This window comes from Hordeum vulgare, chromosome 2H (assembly GCF_904849725.1).
Source record: "Hordeum vulgare subsp. vulgare chromosome 2H, MorexV3_pseudomolecules_assembly, whole genome shotgun sequence".
Taxonomy (NCBI): Eukaryota; Viridiplantae; Streptophyta; class Magnoliopsida; order Poales; family Poaceae; genus Hordeum; species Hordeum vulgare.
In genome coordinates, this window is record NC_058519.1 from 500,116,977 (window position 1) to 500,136,853 (window position 19,877).

The following is a 19,877-nucleotide window of genomic DNA, read 5'->3' on the forward strand; positions in this document are numbered from 1 at the left end:
TTTCCTGAACGGAAGAAGATCAGGGGGCTTGTGGGCCAAGCCAGGAGGGCTACAGGGAGCCCAAAAGCCCCCCATCCGCCACCAGGGGGCGGCGGTGGGCAGGCTTGTGGCCTCCCTGGCGCCCCCTGACCTAGCTCCTTCGCCTATATATTCCCTAAAATAAGGAAAAAATCAAGGGATCCATGAAATAATTTTCCGCCACCGCAAGTTTCCGTTTCCGCGAGATCTCAACTGGAGACCCTTCCCGGTGCCCTGCCAGAGGGGACTTTGGAGTTGGAGGGCTTCTACATCAACATCATCGCCCCTCCAATGACTCGTGAGTAGTTCACTTCAGACCTACGGGTCCGTAGTTAGTAGCTAGATGGCTTCTTCTCTCTCCTGGATCTTCAATACAAAGTTCTCCATGATCTTCATGGACATCTATCCGATGTAATCCTCTTTGGCGGTGTGTTTGTCGAGATCCGATGAATTGTGGATTTGTGATCAGATTATCTATGATATATATTTGAGTCTTTGCTGATTTCTTATATGCATGATTTGATATCCTTGTAAGTCTCTCCGAGTCTTGGGTTTTGTTTGGCTAACTAGATCTATGATTCTTGCAATGGGAGAAGTTCTTGGTTTTGGGTTCTTACCGTGTGGTGGCTTTTCCCAGTGACAGTAGGGGCAGCAAGGCACACATCGTGTAGTTGCCATCAAGGGTAACAAGGTGGGCTTTGTCGTAGATATGAGATTGTCCATCTACATCATGTCATCTTGCTTAAGGCGTTACTCTGTTCTTTCGGACTTAATACACTAGATGCATGCTGGATAGCGGTCGACGTGTGGAGTAATAGTAGTAGATGCAGAAAGTATCGGTCTACTTGTTTTGGACGTGATGCCTATAGATATAATCATTGCCATAGATGACGTCATCACTTTGCGCGGTTCTATCAATTGCTCGACAATAATTTGTTCACTCACCGTCTACTTGCTTTCATGAGAGAACCCACTAGTAAACACTACGGCCCTCGTGTCTATTCACACATATCGTTTCCACTTTCGCTTTTACTTTACCTTTGTTACTTTGTTGCTTTCAGTTCTCACTTGGCGAACAATCTATAAGGGATTGACAACCCCTTCATAGCGTTGGGAGCAAGCTTTTGTGTTTGTGTAGGCACTTGTGGTACTCCTTCACTGGATCGATACCTTGGTTCTCAAACTGAGGGAAATACTTACCACCGCTCCGCTACATCACCCTTTCCGCTTCGAGGGAACACCAACGCAAGTCTCGAAGGCCACGGGGGAAATCCTTTGCATATTTGCCTAGGAAGTCCCTTAAGGCGTAGCCGTAGAAGAAAGATTCATGGTGCCGTCAACACGCCTATTTCTGGCGCCATTGGAAGGTCTTTTGTTGCAGTAGCAAGTATCATTTCCTTAGACCATGAGATTGTGCAACCCCCGGATACCGTAGGAGTGCTTTGGGTGTATCAAACGTGACAACATAATTGGGTGATTATAAAGGTGCACTACATGTTTCTCAGAAAGTATTTGTTGGGTTGGTACGAATCGAGACTGGGATTTATCACTCTGTGTGACGAACAGGTGGTGGCGGCGCCTCCGTATCGCAAACGCGACGAAAACTGCTCTTTTTAATTTTTTTGGGATGTAAGGGATCTTATAGACCTGAGATTGGGGGCGGCAGAGCCGTGTGGGCCCCACAAGCCTGCCCATCGCCACCAGGGGGGTTGGTGGCGGAGCGAGGGCTTGTGGCCCATTGGTCCACCCCTTGAGGAGGAACTTGGCGCAGATATTTTTCTTATCTTCCAAAACTGTTCCCCGTAAATTTTCAGGACGTTTGGAGAACTTCTATTTCTGCACAAAAATAACAACAAGGCAATTCTGCTGAAAACAGCGTCAGTCCAGGTCAGTTCCATTCAAATCATGCAAATTAGAGTCCAAAACAAGGGCAAAAGAGTTTGGAAAAGTAGATACGATGGAGACGTATCAACTCCCCCAAGCTTAAAACCCTGCTTGTCCTCAAGCAACTCAGTTGACAAACTGAGGGAGAAAGAAAAACTTTGACAAACTCTGTTTGATCTTGTTGTTGCAACTATGTCTAACTCATAACCAGAATTTCAGCAAGATCACAAGTTAACCACATAAGCAAATGACACAAAGGTCTCACGGGCAACTAATATCAATGGTATAATCAGCTAACGAGCAAATAATAATGAGTTTCAAATACCAACACTTCAATCAAAACAAGCATGAAGCAATATGAATAGGTGGTATGTCGCTAGCTCTTTCTGAGACTGCAAAACATAAATGCACAACACTTTCAAAGATCAAGGGCTGACTAAACATTGTAATTCATAGCAACAAAGATCCAGTCATAGTCATACTCAATATCAATCAAAACCAAAGCATAAAGATGTTGGAAATATGCCCTAGAGGCAATAATAAATTAGTTATTATTATATTTCTATGTTCATGATAATCGTTTATTATCCATGCTATAATTGTATTGATTGGAAACACAGTGCATGTGTGGATACATAGATAGAACACTGTCCCTAGTAAGCCTCTAGTTGACTCGCTCGTTGATCAAAGATGGTCAAGGTTTCCTGACCATAGGCAAGTGTTGTCACTTGATAATGGGATCACATCACTAGGAGAATCATGTGATGGACTAGACCCAAAGTAATAGACGTAGCATGTTGATCGTGTCCGTTTGTTGCTACTGTTTTCTGCGTGTCAAGTATTTGTTCCTATGACCATGAGATCATATAATTCACTGACACCGGAGGAATGCTTTGTGTGTATCAAACGTCGCAACGTAACTGGGTGACTATAAAGATGCTCTACAGGTATCTCTGAAGGTGTTCGTTGAGTTAGTATGGATCGAGACTGGGATTTGTCACTCTGTGTGACGGAGAGGTATCTCGGGGCCCACTCGGTAATACAACATCACACACAAGCCTTGCAAGCAATGTGACTTAGTGTAAGTTGCGGGATCTTGTATTACAGAATGAGTAAAGAGACTTGCCGGTAAACGAGATTGAAATAGGTATGCGGATATTGATGATCGAATCTCGGGCAAGTAACATACCGAAGGACAAAGGGAATGACATACGGGATTATATGAATCCTTGGCACTGAGGTTCAAATGATAATATCTTCGTAGAATATGTAGTATCCAATATGGGCATCTAGGTCCCGCTATTGGATATTGACCGAGGAGTCACTCGGGTCATGTCTACATAGTTCTCGAACCCGCAGGGTCTGCACACTTAAGGTTCGACGTTGTTTTATGCGTATTTGAGTTATATGGTTGGTTACCGAATGTTGTTCGGAGTCCCGGATGAGATCATGGACGTGACGAGGGTTTCCGGAATGGTCCGGAAACGAAGATTGATATATAGGATGACTTCATTTGGTTACCGAAAGGTTTTCGGGCATTACCGGTAATGTACCGGGAATGAGGAATGGGTTCCGGATCTTCACCGGGAGGGGGGACCACCCACCCGGGAGGGCCCAAGGACCTTGGGGGTGGCGCACCAAGTAGGTGGGGTCAGCCCAAGGCTGTCTTGCGCAAGAGAGAAAGAAAAACCAAAAGAAGAGAAAGAAAATAAAGGGAAAGGTGGGAAAGAAGAGAAGGACTCCACCTTCCAATCCTAGTTGGACTAGGATTGGAGGAGGACTCCTCCTCCCCTTGGTGGCGCAGCCCTTGGGGCTCCTTGAGCCTCAAGGCAAGCCTCCCCTCCCCTCCTCCTATATATATGGAGCTATTAGGGCTGATTTGAGACAACTTTTGCCACGGCAGCCCGACCACATACCTCCACGGTTTTACCTCTAGATCGTGTTTCTGCGGAGCACGGGCTGAGCCCTGCTGAGAGTAGATCACCACCAACCTCCGGAGCGCCGTCACGCTACCGGAGAACTCAGCTACCTCTCCGTCTCTCTTGCTGGATCAAGAAGGCCGAGATCATCGTCGAGCTGTACGTGTGCTGAACACGGAGGTGCCGTCCGTTCGGCACTAGATCGGAGCGGATCGTGGGACGGATCGTGGGACGGTTCGTGGGACGGTTCGCGGGGCGGATTGAGGGACGTGAGGACGTTCCACTACATCAATCGTGTTTCTTAACGCTTCTGCTGTGCGATCTACAAGGGTACATAGATCTGAAATCCCCTCTCGTAGATGGACATCACCATGATAAGACTTCGTGCGCGTAGGAAAATTTTTGTTTACCATGCGACGTTCCCCAACAGTGGCATCATGAGCTAGGTTCATGCGTAGATGTCTTCTCGAGTAGAACACAAAATTTTTTGTGGGCGGTGATGTGCATTTTAATTCCCTCCTTAGTATTTTCTTGATTCCGCGGTATTGTTGGATCGAAGTGGCTCAGACCGACATTACACGTACGCTTACGAGAGACTGGTTTCATCGCTACGAGTAACTCCGTTGCTCAAAGATGACCGGCGAGTGTCGGTTTCTCCAACTTTAGTTGAATCGGATTTGACCGAGGAGGTCCTTGGATGAGGTTAAATAGCAATTCATATATCTCCGTTGTGGTGTTTGCATCAGTAAGATGCGATCCTACTAGATACCCATGGTCACCACGTAAAATATGCAACAACAATTAGAGGACGTCTAACTTGTTTTTGCAGGATATGCTTGTGATGTGATATGGCCAACGATGTGACGTGATATATTGGATGTATAAGATGATCATGTTGTAATAGTTAATATCGACTTGCACGTCGATGGTACGGCAACCGGCAGGAGCCATAGGGTTGTCTTTAAACTAACGTTTGTGCTTGCAGATGCATTTACTATATTGCTAGGACTTAGCTTTAGTAGTAATAGCATGAGTAGCGCGACAACCCCGATGGCGACACGTTGATGGAGATCATGATGATGGAGATCATGGTGTGACGCCGGTGACAAGAAGATCGTGCCGGTGCTTTGGTGATGGAGATCAAGAAGCACATGATGATGGCCATATCATGTCACTTATGAATTGCATGTGATGTTAATCCTTTATGCACCTTATCTTGCTTAGAACGACGGTAGCATTATGAGGTGATCTCTCACTAAAATTTCAAGACGAAATTGTGTTCTCCCCGACTGTGCACCGTTGCGACAGTTCTTCGTTTCGAGACACCACGTGTTGATCGGGTGTGATAGACTCAACGTTCACATACAACGGGTGCAAAACAGTTGCACACGCGGAACACTCGGGTTAAGCTTGACGAGCCAAGCATGTGCAGACATGGCCTCGGAACACATGATACCGAAAGGTCGAGCATGAATCGTATATTTGATACGATTAGCATAGAGATGCTTACCACTGAAACTATTCTCGACTCACGTGATGATCAGACTTGAGATAGTGTATTTGGATCATGTACCACTCAAATGACTAGAGAGATGTACTTTTTGAGTGGGAGTTCTTAAGTAATATGATTAATTGAACTAATTGTCATGAATATAGTCTAATGATCTTTGCGAATTACGATGTAGCTTGCGCTATAGCTCTACTATTTTTATATGTTCCTAGAGAAAATTTAGTTGAAAGTTGATAGTAGCAAACTTTGCAGACTGAGTCTGTAAAGCCGAGGATTGTCCTTGTTGCTGCGCAGAAGGCTTATGTACTTAATGCACCACTCGGTGTGCTGCCCCTCGAGCGTCGTCTATAGATGTTATGAACATCCAACATACACGTTTCTGATGACTACACGATAGTTCAGTACAAAATACTTAATGGCTTAGAAGCAAGGCGCCGAAGACGTTTTGAAACGTCACGGAACATAAAAGATGTTCTAAAGAGATGAAATTGTGATTTCATGCTTGTGCCCTTATTAAGAGGTATGAGACCTCCAACAAGATTCTTTGTCCACGAAGTAGAGGAGAAAAGCTCAATCATTGAGCGTGTGCTCAGATTATATGAGTACGACAATCGCTTGAATCAAGTGGGAGTTGATCTTCCAGATAAGATAGTGATGGTTCTCCAAAGTCACTGCCACCAAGCTGTGAGAGCTTCGTGATGAACTATAACATATCAAGGATAGATACAATGATCCTTGAGTGATTCGCGATGTTTGACACTGCGAAAGTAGAAATCAATAAGGAGCATCAATAGTTGATGGTTAGTAAAACCACTAAGTTTCGAGAAATGCAAGGGCTAGAAGGGATACTTCGTGAAACGACAAAGCAGTTGTTGCATTAATGAAGAGACCCCAGATTAAACCCAAGCCCGGGACTAAGTGCTTCTGTTATGAGGGGAACGGTCACTGAGGCGGAGCAACTCTAGATAGTTGGTAGATAAGAAGGCTGTCAAAAGTCGAAAGAAGTATATTTGATATACATAATGTTGATGTGTACTTTACTAGTACTCCTAGTAGCATGAGGGTATTGGATACCGGTTCGGTTGCTAAGTGATTAGTAACACGAAATGAAAGCTACGACATAAATGGAGACTAGCTAAAGGCGAGGTGACGATACGTGTTGGAAGTGTTTCCAAGGTTGATATGATCAAAAGTCGCACACTCCCTCTACCATCGTGATTGGTGTTAAACCTAAATAATTGTTATTTGGTGCTTGCATTAAGCATGAACATGATTAGATCGTGTTTATTGCAATACGATTGTTCATTTAAAGAGAATAATTGTTACTCTATTTGCTTGAATAATCACCTTCAATGGTTTATTGAATCTCTATCGTAGTGTTACACATGTTCATGATATTGGTGCCAAAAGATACGAGGTAATGATGATAGTACCACTTACTTGTGGCACTGCCGCTTGAGTCATGTTGGTATAAATTGCATGAAGAGGCTCCGTGCTGATGGATCTTTATACTCACTTGATTTTGAATCACTAGTGACATGCAAATCATACCACATGAGCAAGGCCTTGTTTTCATTGAGATGAAACAAGATAGTAACTTGTTGGAAGTGATACATTTTGATGTATGCAGTCCAATGGGTGCTGAGGCACGCAGTGGATATCATTATGTTCTTACTTCAATGACGATTTGAGTAGATACAAGAGTATTTACTTAATGAATCACAAGTCTGAAATATTGAAAAGTTCAATTCTGTTTTGGAGTGAAGTTCGTCGTAACAAGAGGATAAACTGTCTACGATATGATCATAGAAATGAATATCTGAGTTACGAGTTTTGGTACGCAGTTAAGACAATGTGGAAATTGTTTCGCAGTTCATGCCACCTGGAACATCATAGTGTGATGATGTGTTTGAACGTCATAGCCGCGCACTATTTGGTATGGTGCATGCTATGATGTCTCTTATCGAATTACCACTATCGTTTATGGGTTATGCATTAGAGACAACCGCATTCACTTTAAATAGGGCACCACGTATTTCCGTTGAGATGACACAGTATAGACTGAGGTTTAGAGAAATGTAAACTGTCGTTTCTTGAAAGTTTGGGGCTTCGACACTTATGTGAAAAAGTTTCAGTCTGATAAGCTCGAACCCAAAGCGGATAAATGCATCTTCATAGGATATCCAAAACAGTTGGGTACATCTCCTATCTCAGACCCGAAAGCAAAGTGTTTGTTTCTAGAAACGGATCCTTTCTGGAGGAAAGGTTTCTCTCGAAAGAATTGAGTGGTAGGGTGGTAGAACTTGATGAGGTTATTGAACCATCACTTCAACCAGTGTGTAGCAGGGCACAGGAAGTTGTTCCTGTGGCGCCTACACCAATTGAAGTGAAAGCTGATGATGGTGATCATCGAGCATCGGATCAAGTTACTACAAGCCTCGTAGGTTGACAAGGTCGCGTACTACTGCAGAGTGGTACGGTAACCCTGTCTTGGAGGTCATGTTGTTGAGCAACAGTGAACCTACGAGTTATGGGGAAAGCAATGGTGGGCCCGGATTCCGGCAAATGGCTGGAGGCCATGAAATCCGAGAGAGGATCCATGTATGAAAACAAAGTGTAGACTTTGGAAGAACTACTTGATGGTCATAGGACTATTGAGTAAAGATGGATCTTTAAAAGGAAGACAGACGATGATGGTGATAAGTCACTCTTAAGAAAAGCTCGACTTGTCACAAAGATGTTTCCGACAAGATCAAACAGTTGACTATGATGAGACTTTCTCGCTCGTAGAGATGCTAAAAGTCTGGTAGAATTATGATAGTAGTTGCTGCATTATTTATGAAATATTGCACATAGGATGTCAAAACATTGTTTCCTCGACGGTTTCCTTGAGCAAACATTGTACGTGATACAACCAGGAGGTTTTGTCGATCCTAAATATACTAACAAGTATGCAAGCTCCAGCGATCCTTCAATGGACTGGTGCAAGCATCTCGGAGTTGGAATATACACTTTGATGAGATGATCAAAGATTTTGGGTTTGTACAAGGTTTATGAGAAACTTGTATTTCCAAAGAAGTGAGTGGGAGCACTATAGAATTTCTGATAAGTATGTGTGGTTGACATATTGTGGATCAGAAGTAATGTAGAATTTCTGTAAAGCATACAAGGTTGTTTGAAAGGAGTTTTCAAAGGAATACCTGGATTGCGCTACTTGAACGTTGAGCATCAAAGATCTATGAAGATAGATCGAAAGCGCTTAATAGAAGTTTCAACAAGATGCATGCCTTGACAAGTTTTTGAAGGAGTTCAAAATAGATCAGGAAAGAAGGAGTTCTTGGTTGCGTTGTGAGGTGTGAATTTGAGTAAGACTCAAAACCCGACCCCGACAGAATAAAGAGAATAGACGAAGGTCGTCTTCTATGCCTTGGCCGTAGAATCTGAAGTATGCCATGCTGGGTATCGCACCTGATGTGTGCCTTGACTCAAAGTCTGTTGACAGGTACAGAGAGTGATCCATGATTGAGTCACTAGCAGCGGTCAAAATTTATCCTTAGTAACTGATGGACTAAGGAATTTTTCTCGTTTATGGAGGTGGTTAAAGAGTTCCACGTAAAAGGTTACGTCGATGCAAGCTTTGACACTAATTCGAATAACTATGAGTAGTGAAACGGATTCGTATAGTAGAGTAGATATTTGGAGTATTTCCGAATAGCACATAGTAGCAACATCTATAAGATGACATAAAGATTTGTAAAGAACACACGGATCTTAAAAGTTTCAGAACCGTTGACTAAAACCTCTCTCACAAGCAAGACGTGATCAGACTCCATAACTGTATGGGTGTTGGATTCGTTGGAATCACATGGTGATGTGAACTAGATTATTGACTCTAGTGCAAGTGGGAGACTGTTGTAAATATGCCCTAGAGGCAATAATAAAATAGTTATTATTATATTTCTTTGTTCATGATAATCGTTTATTATCCATGCTATAATTGTATTGATTGGAAACACAGTGCATGTGTGGATACATAGACAAAACACTGTCCCTAGTAAGCCTCTAGTTGACTAGCTCGTTGATCAAAGATGGTCAAGGTTTCCTGACCATAGGCAAGTGTTGTCACTTGATAACGGGATCACATCATTAGGAGAATCATGTGATGGACTAGACCCAAACTAATAGACGTAGCATGTTGATCGTGTCATTTTGTTGCTACTGTTTTCTGCGTGTCAAGTATTTGTTCCTATGACCATGAGATCATATAACTCACTGACACCGGAGGAATGCTTTGTGTGTATCAAACGTCGCAACGTAACTGGGTGACTATAAAGATGCTCTACAGGTATCTCCAAAGGTGTTCGTTGAGTTAGTATGGATCGAGACTGGGATTTGTCACACCCTGTGACGGAGAGGTATCTCGGGGCCCACTCGGTAATACAACATCACACACAAGCCTTGCAAGCAATGTGACTTAGTGTAAGTTGCGGGATCTTGTATTACGGAACGAGTAAATAGACTTTCCGGTAAACGAGATTGAAATAGGTATGCGGTTACTGACGATCGAATCTCGGGCAAGTAACATACCGTAGGACAAAGGGAATGACATACGAGAAATGATATGAATCCTTGGCACTGAGGTTCAAAAGATAAGATCTTCGGAGAATATGTAGGATCCAATATGGGCATCCAGGTCGCGCTATTGGATATTGACCGAGGAGTCACTCGGGTCATGTCTACATAGTTCTCGAACCCGCAGGGTCTGCACACTTAAGGTTCGACGTTGTTTTATGCGTATTTGAGTTATATGGTTGGTTACCGAATGTTGTTCGGAGTCCCGGATGAGATCACGGATGACACGAGGGTTTCCGGAATGGTCCGGAAACGAAGATTGATATATTGGATGACTTCATTTGGTTACCGAAAGGTTTTCGGGCATTACCGGTAATGTACCGGGAATGAGGAATGGGTTCCGGATCTTCACCGGGAGGGGGGACCACCCACCCGGGAGGGCCCAAGGAAATTGGGGGTGGCGCACCAAGTAGGTGGGGTCAGCCCAAGGCTGTCTTGCGCAAGAGAGAAAGAAAAACCAAAAGAAGAGAAAAAAGGGAAAGGTGGGAAAGAAGAGAAGGACTCCACCTTCCAATCCTAGTTGGACTAGGATTGGAGGTGGACTCCTCCTCCCCTTGGTGGCGCAGCCCTTGGGGCTCCTTGAGCCACAAGGCAAGCCTCCCCTCCCCTCCTCCTATATATATGGAGCTATTAGGGCTGATCTGAGACAACTTTTGCCTTGGCAGCCCGACCACATACCTCCACAGTTGTACCTCTAGATCGCGTTTCTGCGGAGCTCGGGCAGAGCCCTGCTGAGATTAGATCACCACCAACCTCCGGAGCGCCGTCATGCTACCGAAGAACTCATCTACCTCTCCGTCTCTCTTGCTGGATCAAGAAGGCCGAGATCATCGTCGAGCTATACGTGTGCTGAACGCGGAGGTGCCGTCCGTTCGGCACTAGATCGGAGCCGATCGTGGGACGGATCGCGGGACGGTTCGTGGGACGGTTCGCGGGGCGGATCGAGGGACGTGAGGACGTTCCACTACATCAACCGCGTTTCTTAACGCTTCTGTTGTGCGATCTACAAGGGTACGTAGATCTGAAATCCCCTCTCGTAGATGGACATCACCATGATAGGTCTTCGTGCGCGTAGGAATTTTTTTCTTTCCCATGCGATGTTCCCCAACAAAAAATGACAGAGGTGCTCTCTAATTGGTGCTTATATAAGAGGAGGATGACTCGACAGGAAAACAAATAGACAGGCCCTTCGCAGAGGGAAGCATTGATTTGCAGAGGTGCTAGAGCTCAAGCTTTGAAAACAGAGATAATAATTTTGGGTGGCATGCTTTCATTGTCAACGCAATGACCAAAAGTTCTCAATATCTTCCATGCTACTCATGCTATAGGCAGTTCCCAAACAGAAAAGTAAAGTTTTAACTCCCCCACCACCAATCAATCACACTCCACGGCTAGCCGAATTCTCGGGTACCGTCCATACTAACATCAATCCGGGGGGAGTCTTGTTTTACAGTTATGTTTTCGATTTAAGCGTGGAACTGGGCATTCCAAATACCGACCCCTTTCTTGTGAATGATTGTGAATAAAAACATGTCGAGGATAACACTCCTAGCATGGAAGATACCAATAGCCCTCTGTCACCACGTGAGCGGTTCGGGCATGCAAAACAGATTATTTCTTGAAGGTTTAGAGAATGGCACATGCAAATTTACTTGGAACGAGAGGTAGATACCACAAATAGGTAGGTATGGTGGACTCTCGTGGAAAAACTTTTGGGTTTATGGAAGTGGATGCACAAGCAGTATTCCTCTTAGTACAAGTGAAGGCTAGCAAAAGACTAGGAAGCGACCAACTAGAGAGCGAGAACAGTCATCAGGATGCAATGAGTTTGACTAACATTGAATGCAAGCATCAACAGGATATAAATCACCATGAACACGAACATCATAGAGGCTATGTTGATTTTGTTTCAACTACATGCATGAACATGCGCCAAGTCAAGCCACTTGAAACATTCAAAGGAGAATACCATCCTATCATACTACATCATAGTCATCTCAAAATCTATGTTGGCATTCAAGACAAACCATTATAAGCTCTCAGCTAAATAAGCATGGCATCAGAAACTATGATCTCTAAGTTGCCATTGCAAACATGGTTCTCTCACAACAAAGCTAAATCTGGGTCGACAAGGTAGTCATATTTACAAAAACAAAATAGATAGAGTTCATACCAGCTTTTCAGTCTCAGTCACTTCATCATATATCATCATTGTTGCCTTTCATTTGCACGATCGAACGATGTGAACAATAATAAGCGCATTGGACTAAGCTGAATCTGCAGGCAAACACAAAGGAGAAGACAAAATAATATGGCTCTTTGAAATCTAAACAGGTAAGCATGCAAGAACCAATAAACATTGTAACCAATATCTTCTACCTTCACACAAAGAAAAAGAAAACTATTTACACGGGAAAGCTCCCAACAAGCAAAAGAAGAAACAAAAATCTTTTTGGGTTTTCTCAAAAGGACACAAGACAAGAAAACAAGAAAACGAAAATAAACTAGCATGGATAATACAGTGGCAAAGTGTAAACACCGGCTAACAAAGTGAAAGCATAAGCATGAACGTAAAGTTGGTGAGAACACGTACTCCCCAAGCTTAGGCTTTTGGCCTAGCTTGGTCTACTCCCAAGGTGGGAAATAACCAGCTCCGGGATACTCTGGAGCAGACTGTGGATGCCACTGCTGTGTGAGCTACTCTGGCTCCCACTGATAAACTAGCGTCTGGTACTCGACTGGCGGCTCGGGCACGGGCGCCTGTGGTTGGGCCAAGCCCCAATATGCGTAGATGTCCGCGGGCATAATAGTGTACCTTCCTGCATGAAGATCGAACAAAGAAGGAGCAGGCAAAGTAATAGTCTCTCGAGTACCCTGAGTAAACAACAGGTTATAAATCATCCGTCTACTAGCATCTCTATCCAGAAAATCATGGAGAACCATGCTGTCATAATCCAGATATCTCTGAGGGAGAAGCATCTCTCCTTCCTCTCCCAGTCTAATCGGTATCTCAAAGTGTTTGGCAAGACGGGTAGCATAGATACCTCCATAGACAGCACCTTTAGAATGGTTCGGGTTCAACCATTGACCTACTATAGCGCCCAGGCTATAAGTCTTATTGTTATAAAGGCCTTCAGGCAAAACCGCAAGGTCTGGAGAACTAAGTGATCCAGCCTCCCCACGGCCAATCAAACATTTTCCCAGAAAGTGAGAAGTACCGAAGCACTGGAAAATGTATGCTAGCAATTCTAGCGCGAGACACTCCTCTCTCCTCTCCAACAGCAATAGAACCAATGAAATCCTCCAAGTCCCGTGGACGAGGGTCACGGATATCCCCAACATAAGGTAATTTGCATACATTGCAAAAGTCCTGCAACGTCATGCACTTGGGGACATCGTATATCATGAACTCAACCATGGGAGGATTCTTCCTCGGATAAAAGTTGAAGGTTTGAACGAAAATATTGGTGAGGAGGAGATATTGTGGGCACTTATCTTCAACGAACGCAGTAAGACCTGCGTTCTCCACCAAGTAATAAAAGTTTTCTTAAAGTCCGGCGGCGCACAAAAATTCATCACTTGGCCACTCGCAGGCTCGAACTTCTGTGACTCGAGGGACTACGTACTTGGGGTGGTTCTTCTCGTCCTCCTTGGGGTTATGGCTTGAAGAGCCTCTCAAGAAACTCCTCATCTTTTCCTTTTTCTAGCTCTGAAAAAATTCTGAAATTTTTAGAGACTTCGAAAGAAATGTGAATGAAGATTAACCCAACTTGTAGCAACTACTCGTACTAGTGCCTAGAGACCGTATCACGCGCTAAAACTACTTGGGACCAACTAAAATCAACAATTCTAGCACAAGAACAGGGTCACCAAGGCAGCAAAAATACGCAAGGAATAAGGCACTAGAGCAAAAACTAATTGGACCAATGGAGGACTCACTTATGAAGGAGTAATTTCCCCAAAACGGTTCGGGGAATGGTGCTTTGAGCAAGGAGGTCGAAAATCAGAGCCAAATGAGCAAGAACACGGGTTGGAGCTGCGAAACAATTTTTTCTGGAGGTGAAAGAAGAGGCTGGGAGCTGGAATGAGTGGAGGGGGTGCCTATGTGCCCCACAAGCATGCACCCCGCCACCAGGGGGTAGGTGGCGGTGGCAGGGCTTGTGGCCCACTGGTCAGGGCCCCCGGCCAGGTCTCAGGCCCAGAAATTTTCAAAAATTCCAGAAAAAACCATACTAATTTTTCACGACCATCGGAGAACTTTTATTTTTGAGGTATTTTTCTCCGGGGCGTTAAAATAGAAAACAGGAAAAACTAAACTAATTCTATCATTTTTCTTCTAAGCAACAGAAAAGGAAAACTCTAAAACAGAGGTATGTGACTCTTTGATTCATCCGTTTCATGGTCATCGAAAGAAATCCGTCAATGGGATTGATCAAGTCCTTATGACAAAACCTTTTCGAATCGCAAGAGAGAACGGAGAATTTTCGAATAGCCACTAAGTCACCTCAATGGGGATATGTATCTCCCCAACAAGCAAATCATACTTCATCTTGACACGAGGAATAGGGCATTCAAAGCTCCCAATGAGAATCGATGAAGTCTTTTCGATAGCATTGATGCAATGTACTGGATATCGTTTCTTCGGAAAGTGCAGTGTGTGCTCATTACCGTTGACCTGGAAAGTGACATTGCCTTTGTTGCAATCTATAACAGCCCCTGCAGTGTTTAAAAAGGGTCTTCCGAGGATGATAGCCATGGCATCGTCCTCGGGAATATCCAAGATAACAAAGTCTGTTAAGATAGTGGTATTAGCAACCACAACAGGCACATCCTCGCAAACGCCGATAGGGAAAGCAGTTGATTTGTCGGCCATTTGCATACAAATTTCAGTGGGTGTCAACTTATCCAACTCATGTCTACGATAAAGAGAGAGCGGCATAACACTAACACCGGCTCCAAGGTCACATAAGGCAGTTCTTACATAGTTTCCTTTAATAGACCAAGGTATAGTGGGTACTCCGGGATCACCAAGTTTCTTAGGAGTTCCACCTTTAAAAGTGTAATTGGCAAGCATGGTGGAGATCTCAAGATCTAGTATCTTCCATTTATTAGTCACGATATCCTTCATGTACTTGGCATACGGAGACATCTTGAGCATATCAGTTAACCACATCTACAGAAAGATGGGTCTTATCATCTCAACGAAGCGCTCAAAATCCTCATCATCCTTTTTCTTGGATGGCTTAGGAGGAAAGGGCATAGGTCTCTGAACCCATGGCTCTCTTTCTTTACCATGTTTCCTAGCAGTGAAGTCATTCTTGTCGTATCTCTTAGGTTGTGGATTATCAGGATTAACCGTAGGTTCAATCTCCACATCCTCATCATTGCTAGGTTGAGCATTATTATGAACATCACTGTCCATATTGTCACCAGGTTCATGTTCATCACCAGATTGTGTTTCTGCATCAGATGCAGAAATATCATTAGGTTTTTCAGGTGTGACAGTATTTTGTGAACTCGCGTGTAGGTTTCTATCATCCTTCTTCTTCTCCTTAGGATGACTAGGTGTAGCAGCATTGATTCCTTGAGATGACCTTCAAGATACAAAGGTTCCCGAGTCATTTTGCCTCCTCTAGTAATGACTTTGACAGAGTTGTCATTTAATTCATTGAGCAGGTCATTCTGAGCTTTAAGTACTTGTTCTACCTGAGTAGTAATCATAGAGGCATGTTTACTCAGAAGCTTCAGATCATTGACATTTCTGTCCACACAAGCACTTAAATGGCTAAGCATACGAGCACTTTGTTCCAAATGTCTGCTAACATAATCATTGAAACTCTGTTGTTTGGCAACAAAGTTGTCAAATTCATCAAAGCATAGGCTAGCAGGTTTATCAAAAGGAATATCACTATCGTCAAACCTACATAGAGAATTTACTTCCACTACCTGTATCGGGTTATCGAGACCATGGATCTCTTCGAAAGGTGGTAGATTTTTGACATCTTCAGATCTAATGCCTTTCTCTTGCATAGATCTCTTGGCTTCTTGCATATCTTCGGGACTGAGGAATAGAATACCTCTTTTCTTAGGGGTTAGCTTAGGAGGTGGTTCGGGAATAGTCCAAGCATTATCGTTGATCAAGATGTTATTCAGTAGGGTCTCAGCTTGTTCTACAGTTCGTTCCCTAAAAACACAACCGGCACAACTATCTAGGTAGTCTATAGAGGCATCAGTAAGTCCATTATAGAGGATATCAAGTATCACGTTCTTCTTAAGAGGGTGATCAGGCAAAGCATTTTGTAGCTAGACGAGCCTCCCCCAAACTTGTGGAAGACTCTCTTCTTGGAGTTGAGAAAAGTTGTATATTTCCTGCAAGGCAGCTTGCTTCTTATGGGCAGGGAAATATTTCTCACAAAAGTAATAGATCATCTCCTGGGGATTACGCACACATCCAGGAGTAAGAGAGGTGAACCAAGCTTTAGCATCATCCTTTAGAGAGAAAGGAAACAGCTTAAGGATATAGTAATGGCGGATCTTCTCCTCATTAGTGAAGAGGTTGGCTATTTCAGATAGTTTGGCAAGATGGGCTATGACCGTCTCAGACTCATAACCGTGAAAAGGATCATATTCGACTAGAGAGATTATCTCAGGATCGACAGAGAATTCATAATCCTTATCGGTGATAAAGATAGGTGAAGTGGCAAACTTCGGGTCATTTTTCATCCTAGCTTCCCGTGATTTTTCCTTCCACTTGAGAAGTAATTTCTCAGCGTCATAGGCATCCTTACACGCAAGAAAATCCTCAGCTATCTCTCCCTCCATAACGTAACCCTCAGGTATATCAGGCAATTCATATCTAGGAGAGCTAGATCTAGCAGGAGCAAAAGCAGGTTCTATCTCAATAGTACCGACAGTTTCAGAAGCATCACGAGCATTGGCAGTAGCTCTAGCAATATGAGCATCAAGGAACACTCCTAGTGGAACATCAGGCAAAGGAGTATCTCTAGCAGTATCAAGTATAGCATCATGAGACAAAATAGCATCTCTAGCATCATCAGGCAAAGCAGTATCAGGCATAGCATCTCTAGCAGTAGCATCATACGCATCATCAAGCACATGCGACATATCAAGATTTCTAGTAGGAGGTGATGTCGCAAACTTACTCATAACTGAAGGTGAATCAAGTGCAGAGCTAGATGGCAATTCCTTACCTCCCCTCGTAGTTGAGGGCAAGAATTTGGTCTTCGGATCCTTCAGATTCTTCATAGTGATCAGCAGATATAAATCACAAGTGACTCAGAGAATATAGCAATACCTCCCCGGCAACGGCGCCAGAAAAATGTTGATTGCAATCTCTGGTGATGGCTAGACGAATGCTGATGACAACAAACCTTCCCCTGCAACGGCACCAGAAGAATGCTGCTAGCACTCCCTGGCAACGAAACTAGAAGAATGTTGTTGATGACCCACCAGCGCTTGGGTTCACAACAATTTTCGAGGGTAGAGTATTCAACCCAAATTTGTTGGTATGCCAGACAGGAGGTGAGAGAATACTCTCGAGTATTAGTAGCTGAATTTGTCAGATTCAACCACGCCTGAAAGATTAGTATCTGCAAGCACAGTAGTAACAACAAAGTAGTATGATAACAAGAGTGTCAGAAATGATCTGTTGACGGCACACTATTCCTAACGATTGTATCAATGGCGCCAAGTTGCCGCGTTGACGGAAATTGTCAGTTCCCGTCAACGTGCAGTGAACTAAAATTGTAACAGGTAGTAGCAGTGTAACGAGCAATAGCAGCGGCAAGGAATAACAGTAGTGACAGCAGTAGCAAATAGCAACAGCAGCAAGCGACAGTAATAGCAACAGTAGTAGGAGCAGCAGCAGAGCAAGACAAGTAACAGCAGTAGCAATAGTAGTAGCAGCAGCAGCAGAGCAAGACAAGTAACAGCAGTAGGACAAACTCGTAGGCAATGGGTCGGTGATTTGTTTGGATGATATTCATCATGCAACAGCTATAACACGGAGAGATATGTGGCTAGCTCCCGTTCGTCAATGTGATGTAGGCATGCATTCCGTGTGTCGTCATACGTGCTTAGAGAAAAGAACTTGCATGACATCTATTGTCCATCCCTCCCGTGGCAGCGGGGTCCAAAAGGAAACTACGGGATATTAAGGTTCTCCTTTTAATAAAGCACCTGACCAACGCATTAGCACTTGGTAAACACATGAACTCCTCAAACTATGGTCATCACCAGGATTGGTTCCGGTTATTGTCACTCCGGGGTTGCCGGATCATAACACATAGTTGGTAACTACAACTTGCAAGATCGGATCTAAAACACACATATATTGGTGACAACATAATAATTTCATATCTGAAATCATGGCACTCGGGCCCTAGTGACAAGCATTAAGCGTGGAAAAGTAGTAGCAACATCAAATCTGAGAACATAGTGGATACTAGGGATCAATCCCCATCAAAACTAACTCGATTACATGATAGATCTCATCCTACCCATCACTGCCCAGCGAGGCTACGAATAGATTACTCACGAACGACGAAGAGCTTCATGGAATTGGAGAGGGAAGAAGGTTGATGATGACGATGGCGACGATTTCCCCTCTCCGGAGCCCAAGATGGACTCCAGATCTGCCCTCTAGATGAAGAACAGGTGGTGGCGGCGCCTCCGTATCGCAAACGCGACGAAAACTTCTCTTTTTATTTTTTCTGGGACGAAGGGGGTCTTATAGACCCGAGAATGGGGGCGGCAGAGCCATGTGGGCCCCACAAGCCTGCCCACCGCCACCAGGGGGTGGTGGCGGAGCCAGGGCTTATGGCCCACTGGCCCACCCCCTGAGGTGGAACTTGGCGCAGATATTTTTCTTATTTTCCAAAGCTGGTCCCCGTAAATTTTCACGACGTTTGGAGAACTTTGATTTCTGCACAAAAATAACACCAAGGCAATTCTGCTGAAAACAGCGTCAGTCGAGGTTAGTTCCATTCAAATCATGCAAATTAGAGTCCAAAACAAGGGCAAAAGAGTTTGGAAAAGTAGATACGATGGATACGTATCAATGTCCGAGGGCATAATAATGTATGTGCCTAGATGAAGATTGAACAAAGAAGTAGCAGGCAAGGTAATAGTCTCACGAGTACCCTGACTAAATACCAGGTTATAAATCATCCTCTTATTTATATATTTATCAAGAAATTCGTGGAGAACCATGCTATCATAATCCATATATCTCTCACGAAGAAGAATCTCTTCTTCCTCGTGTAGTCTAATAGGTATCTCAAAATGTTTAGCAAGACGAGTAGCATAGATACGTCCATAAACAACGCCTTTAGAATGGTTCGTGCTCAACTGTTGAGCTACTATAGCGCCCAAGCTATAAGTTTTATCATTATAAAGGGCTTCGTGCAAAACCGCAAGTTCTGGGGAGCTAAGGGCCCCAGCTTTCCCACGTCCAATCAAACATTTTCCCATGAACAATGAGAAGTACCGAAGCACGGGAAAATGTTTGCTAGCAGCTCTAGCGCAAGACACTCCTCTCTCCTCTCCTACAACAATAGTATCTATGAAAGCCTCCAAGTCCCGTGGACGAGGTTCATGAATATCCCCAACATAAGGTAATTTATAAGCATTGCAAAAATCCTTAAGTGACATGCGCTGGGGGATATCATATAACTTGAACTCAACCATAGGAGGACTCTTCCTTGGATAGAAATTAAAGCTTTGCACGAAAATATTAGTGAGGAGGAGGTATTGCGGACACTTATCTTCAACGAAGGCGGTAAGGCCTGCGTTCTCCACCAAGTAGTAAAAGTCCTCATAAAGTCCGGCGGCGCTAAGAACACATCGCTTGGCCACTCGCACGCTCGAACTTCTGCAACTTGGGGGACCGGATA